Consider the following 6,611-nt stretch of genomic DNA (forward strand, 5'->3'; position numbering starts at 1 on the left):
GGGAGAGACCGACTTGACCAGAATGGGTTGTGGATTGAGATCCAGGACCAGGCAGCCGCAACGGAGCTAACAGGAGGCAAGAATGCTGGAAGCACAGGAAAAAGAACTGTCAAAACAGGAAAACACAGAATCAAGAGAAAGAATCTCAAAAACCCAGGTCAGAGGACTGACACCAGGTATCACTTAGGCAGAGCTGAGCTTCTGGTGATTGTGGAGAGGCAGGACTGGAGATACAAGCGGCGTTGATAGAAGACGGGTGAGAATCAGTTCCATGGCGCGTCGCCTGGAGAAACAGGGAGAGAGGGAGAGGCAGAGCAAATACCAAGGCAGCACAACACTGCCTTTTCCAATCCAGACCATTATCTGGTAGTCGACTCAAAATGAGTGAAATCTAGTGGAGGATTTTATGAATGATGTCGATGCAATTTTCTTTGCCATGGTTTTGTGGCGCAAAGATGCTAGTGCCTGAGTATGCTTCCCACCAAATACAACAGCCATTGCCTTGATGCCAAACCCTTCAGTCACTCTTTGTTCCTGATTGGTGGAAAGGAATTGATCAGCACAGGCTTGGATCACAGCATTGCCTTTCACAAATGGACTGCATTTTTATAGCGCCTTTCCTTACTTATGGTATGGAAATTGAAGACTTAACAGTATTCCCTGAAAACCCCCTTCTGTCTGATCATTTCTTAATAACATTTACATTTACTCTGATGGACTACCCAGCAGTGGGAATAAGTTTCATTACAGTAGAAGTCTTTCAGAAAGCACTGTAACTAGGTTTAAGGATATGATTCCTTCTTTATGTTCTCCAATGCCATATACCAACACAGGGCAGAGTAGCTACCTAAACTCTGTGAGTGAGATAGATTATCTCGTCAATAGCTTTACATCCTCATTGAGCACAACTTTGGATGCTGTAGCTCCTCTGAAAAAGAGAGCCTTAAATCAGAAGTGCCTGACTCCGTGGTATAACTCACAAACTCGCAGCTTAAAGCAGATAACCCGTAAGTTGGAGAGGAAATGGCATCTCACTAATTTAGAAGATCTTCACTTAGCCTGGAAAAAGAGTCTGTTGCTCTATAAAAAAAAGCCCTCCGTAAAGCTAGGACATCTTACTACTCATCACTAATTGAAGAAAATAAGAACAACCCCAGGTTTCTTTTCAGCACCGTAGCCAGGCTGACAAAGAGTCAGAGCTCTATTGAGCCGAGTATTCCTTTAACTTTAACTAGTAAAGACTTCATGACTTTCTTTGCTAATAAAATTTTAACTATTAGAGAAAACATTACTCATAACCATCCCAAAGACATATCGTTCTCTTTGGCTACTTTCAGTGATGCCGGTATTTGGTTAGACTCTTTCTCTCCGATTGTTCTGTCTGAGTTATTTTCATTAGTTACTTCCTCCAAACCATCAACGTCTATTAGACCCCATTCCTACCAGGCTGCTCAAGGAAGCCCTACAATTAATTAATGCTTCGATCTTAAATATGATCAATCTATCTTTATTAGTTGGCTATGTACCACAGGCTTTTAAGGTGGCAGTAATTAAACCATTACTTAAAAAGCCATCACTTGACCCAGCTATCTTAGCTAATTATAGGCCAATCTCCAACCTTCCTTTTCTTTCAAAAATTCTTGAAAGGGTAGTTGTAAAACAGCTAACTGATCATCTGCAGAGGAATGGTCTATTTGAAGAGTTTCAGTCAGGGTTTAGAATTCATCATAGTACAGAAACAGCATTAGTGAAGGTTACAAATGATCTTCTTATGGCCTCAGACAGTGGACTCATCTCTGTGCTTGTTCTGTTAGACCTCAATGCTGCTTTTGATACTGTTGACCATAAAATTTTATTACAGAGATTAGAGCATGCCATAGGTATTAAAGGCACTGCACTGCGGTGGTTTGAATCATATTTTATTTAATAGATTACAATTTGTTCATGTAAATGGGGAATCTTCTTCACAGACTAAGGTTAATTATGGAGTTCCACAAGGTTCTGTGCTAGGACCAATTTATTCACTTTATACATGCTTCCCTTAGGCAGTATTATTAGACAGCATTGCTTAAATTTTCATTGTTACGCAGATGATACCCAGCTTTATCTATCCATGAAGCCAGAGGACACACACCAATTAGCTAAACTGCAGGATTGTCTTACAGACATAAAGACATGGAGGACCTCTAATTTCCTGCTTTTAAACTCAGATAAAACTGAAGTTATTGTACTTGGCCCCACAAATCTTAGAAACATGGTGTCTAACCAGAGCCTTACTCTGGATGGCATTACCCTGACCTCTAGTAATACTGTGAGAAATCTTGGAGTCATTTTTGATCAGGATATGTCCTTCAATGCGCATATTAAACAAATATGTAGGACTGCTTTTTTTGCATTTGCGCAAAATCTCTAAAATTAGAAAGGTCTTGTCTCAGAGTGATGCTGAAAAACAAATTCATGCATTTATTTCCTCTAGGCTGGACTATTGTAATTCATTATTATCAGGTTGTCCTAAAAGTTCCCTGAAAAGCCTTCAGTTAATTCAAAATGCTGCAGCTAGAGTACTGACAGGGACTAGAAGGAGAGAGCATATCTCACCCATATTGGCCTCTCTTCATTGGCTTCCTGTTAATTCTAGAATAGAATTTAAAATTCTTCTTCTTACTTATAAGGTTTTGAATAATCAGGTCCCATCTTATCTTAGGGACCTCATAGTACCATATCACCCCAATAGAGCGCTTCGCTCTCAGACTGCAGGCGTACTTGTAGTTCCTAGGGTTTGTAAGAGTAGAATGGGAGGCACAGCCTTCAGCTTTCAGGCTCCTCTCCTGTGGAACCAGCTACCAATTCGGATCAGGGAGACAGACACCCTCTCTACTTTTAAGATTAGGCTTAAAACTTTCCTTTTTGCTAAAGCTTATAGTTAGGGCTGGATCAGGTGACCCTGAACCATCCCTTAGTTATGCTGCTATAGACTTAGACTGCTGGGGGGTTCCCATGGTGCACTGAGTGTTTCTTTCTCTTTTTGCTCTGTATGCACCACTCTGCATTTAATCATTAGTGATTGATCTCTGCTCCCCTCCACAGCATGTCTTTTTCCTGGTTCTCTCCCTCAGCCCCAACCAGTCCCAGCAGAAGACTGCCCGTCCCTGAGCCTGGTTCTGCTGGAGGTTTCTTCCTGTTAAAAGGGAGTTTTTCCTTCCCACTGTCACCAAGTGCTTGCTCACAGGGGGTCGTTTTGACCGTTGGGGTTTTTCCGTAATTATTGTATGGCTTTGCCTTACAATATAAAGCGCCTTGGGGCAACTGTTTGTTGTGATTTGGCGCTATATAAATAAAATTTGATTTCTATCAGCATCAGATACTCAAAGTGCTTTACACATCAATGCCTCACATTCACCTCAATGTCAGGCTGCTGCCATGCAAGGCGCCCACTACACACTGGCAACAACTAGGGAATTAAGGACCTTGCCCAAGGGCCCTCACTGATTTTCCGGTCAGGCTGGGATTTGAACCGAGGATCCTCTGGTCTCAAGTCCAGTGCTTAACCACTAGACCATCACCTCCCCCAACAGTTTACAGTCCTGTTGCCATGTTTACTGGACCAAGAACCTTATTTATCATTGCCGCAAGACATGAACTCTTGAACTACAATTGAACTTGGAATCAGACTGCCTGATATCTTAGCATCACTTCTGGAAAATGACCATTCAGTAGATAGTCTTGTGGACATCTTGAAGTCAGTGCTCACAACCACACTTGACATGATTGCTCCACCTATATTAAAACGATGAAGACACCCCCCTCCCAAAAAAAAAAACACAATCGCCGTGGTTCAGTGATTACTTACGTGGCCTCAAGCATAATACCTCCGTCACACATAGCCAGAATGAGGCTGATAGACGTCAGAATGACGACTTGGCCTACATCCGAAAAGTGTCTAGTTGCAGTCCGAACATGTTCTGACAGCCATCTGTGAGAGTCCACACAGTTGGTCAAAAGTGTGATGCACATGTTCAAAACCCTCTGGGCGCCGTCGACATGGGACAACTATCTGATGGCGGTCCATGTGCAATCTGAGCACCATCTGACCGTAATTTACTGATTCTGATGACGGAAAAACAGGATCCGAGATGATTTGAGCGCATTTGAGGGAACTTCGAGATGGATCTGGCACGGCAAAGCCTGCCGGTATGACCTGCATGTGCCGCGTATAGTATGTCCACCTCCAATGCTCCCCCCCCCCCCACCCCCCATCCAGAGAGCAAAGGAACTGTTCATATGTATGTGGCGTGCTTCATCATGATAATAATTCATCATCATGATAATAATTCATAATTATTATGTACAGTTAATGTGAACAGCGGCTATCAAACCAAAAGCACCATGTGCTACTGCTCGCACGCCGCCACAAATCTGAACAGTCTGCTATATCAGTAGACCTTACAGTACAGATATTTGTCCATTCCTTCCCATGGACGACGTAAATAATGCAAACTATTGTCTATATCATACCTCTATATACCAGGGGCAGCTGCGCCTCACCAAGGTGCGCAGTAACACGTCATTGCATGCGTCAGGCTCGGAGCTGAACAAGCTTTTGAACACTGGAATTCTTCCCCACACCAAAGATCCAAGATACGAGGTCTATCAGAAAAGTATCCTACCTTTTTATTTTTTTAAAAAACTATATGGATTTGAATGACGTGCGATTACACCAATCATGCTTGAACCCTCGTGCACATGCGTGAGTTTTTTCACGCGTGTCGGTGACGTCATTTCCCTGAGGGCAGGCCTCGAGTGAGATGTGGTCCCGCCCTCTCGGCTGAATTCCTTTGTTTCACACTCTGCTCGAGATGGCGCGCGTTGCTTTATCAAAATTTTTTTTGGACCTGTGAGGAATATCCGAGTGGACACTATTCGAGAAATTAAGCTGGTTTTTGGTGAAAAGTTTAACGGCTGATGAGAGATTATGGGGTGTTTCTGTCGCTGTAAGGACTTCCCACGGAGTGGGACGTCGCGCAACGCTTCCAGGCGCCGTCGTCGGCCTGTTTCGACCTGAAAACATCCTAATTTAAGGCTTAATTCACCCAGGACGTCGTGAGAGAACAGAGAAGATTCAGAAGAGGCTGGCATGAGGACTTTATGCGGACATTCCACTGTTTAAGGACATTTTGTAATGAAAGACGTGCGCGCAAATTCGCCGGGTCGTTTTCTGTGACGACTCGGCGAATCTGTGTGCGCCGCGACAGGAAAAACACCTCCGTGTTGAAAACCATTTGTAAAATTCAGGCGGCTTTTGGTGGCTTTCAACAAGTGAGTAACTGAGAAATTGTTTAACAGCTTGGGCATGTTCCAACTTGCCCGTTAAGGTTTCCAACGGAGGTGTTTTTCCTGTCGCGACCCCCCGCGGTCGGGTCCGGCCCGACATGCGACTCTTCCCGCACATTCTTTCATTACAAAATGTCCGTTAACAATGGAATGTCCAAATAAACTCCTCATGCCGACGACTTCTGAAAGTTCTCTGTTCTCTGATGACTTCCTGGGTCAACATAACCTGAAATGTGGAAGTTTTCAACTTGAAACGGCGAGACACTACCGCCTCGAAGCGCAGATCGCCGTCAGGCACCGTGGGCCGTCCTTACGGCGACACTACCAGACCAAAATCTCTCATCAGCCGTTAAAATTTTTACCGAAAACCAGCTGAATTTATCGAATGGTGTCCACTCAGTTGTGCCTTACAGTTTTGAAAAAATTTTGATCAAACAAAGCAGCAGTCTCTGAGCCATTCCTAAACAATGAAAAAATCGATGAGAGGGTGGGCCACTCCTCACTCAAAGACTGCCCACAGGCGAATGACATAACCGACAGGCGTGAAAAAAACTCTTGCATGCCCACGAGGGTTCAAGCATGTCTGATGTAATCACACGTGATTCAAATCCATATGGTTTTTGAAAAAAATAATAAGGTCGGATACTTTTCTAATAGACCTCGTATACTGTCACATGGGAACATAGCTTTTGCCCTACTGCAGAGGCAGGATTATTGATGTGGTACACTGGTGTTGCAGTTGACTTGTCTGAGGATTTGTCTGATCAGAAATAGAGGTCCTTCCTGTTGGGCTTGACATAGTAAAGGAGGAGAATACAGAGGTCGGTATCTTCTCCAATCAGAGTTGTGGAATGGAAATGAGATGCCTCAACTGCTGCCTTGGCAATGTCCACATCTGCATCACCTCGTGAATTAATGACGATGCACCCTCTATTCCTCAGTTGCTACTTATAATATCTATCAGTCTTTGTTGACATCCCTCCAGAGAAAATCATTTTTCTTGCCTGTAAACTCTGTTTCGGTGGTGAAACTCACAATAGGGTGAACCACCATCTGTCCCAAACACTTTTGATGTACACTCTCTATGATGGATGGACCTCCATCATAGCCATCAAAGACTATGGTTGCTAGACCATAATGTTAATTGTGAAATCTGCATATGGTTCTGATATTGCACAGTATGTCTCTCCCTTTTTCCAAAGTACATAGCACAGCGATGATCCTCCATCATGGACGTAATGTTCAGTTCTCGTGACAGATTCAGTGCGGACTTCTCCATG

The sequence above is a fragment of the Thalassophryne amazonica genome, chromosome 8 (assembly GCF_902500255.1).
Source record: "Thalassophryne amazonica chromosome 8, fThaAma1.1, whole genome shotgun sequence".
Lineage (NCBI taxonomy): Eukaryota > Metazoa > Chordata > Actinopteri > Batrachoidiformes > Batrachoididae > Thalassophryne > Thalassophryne amazonica.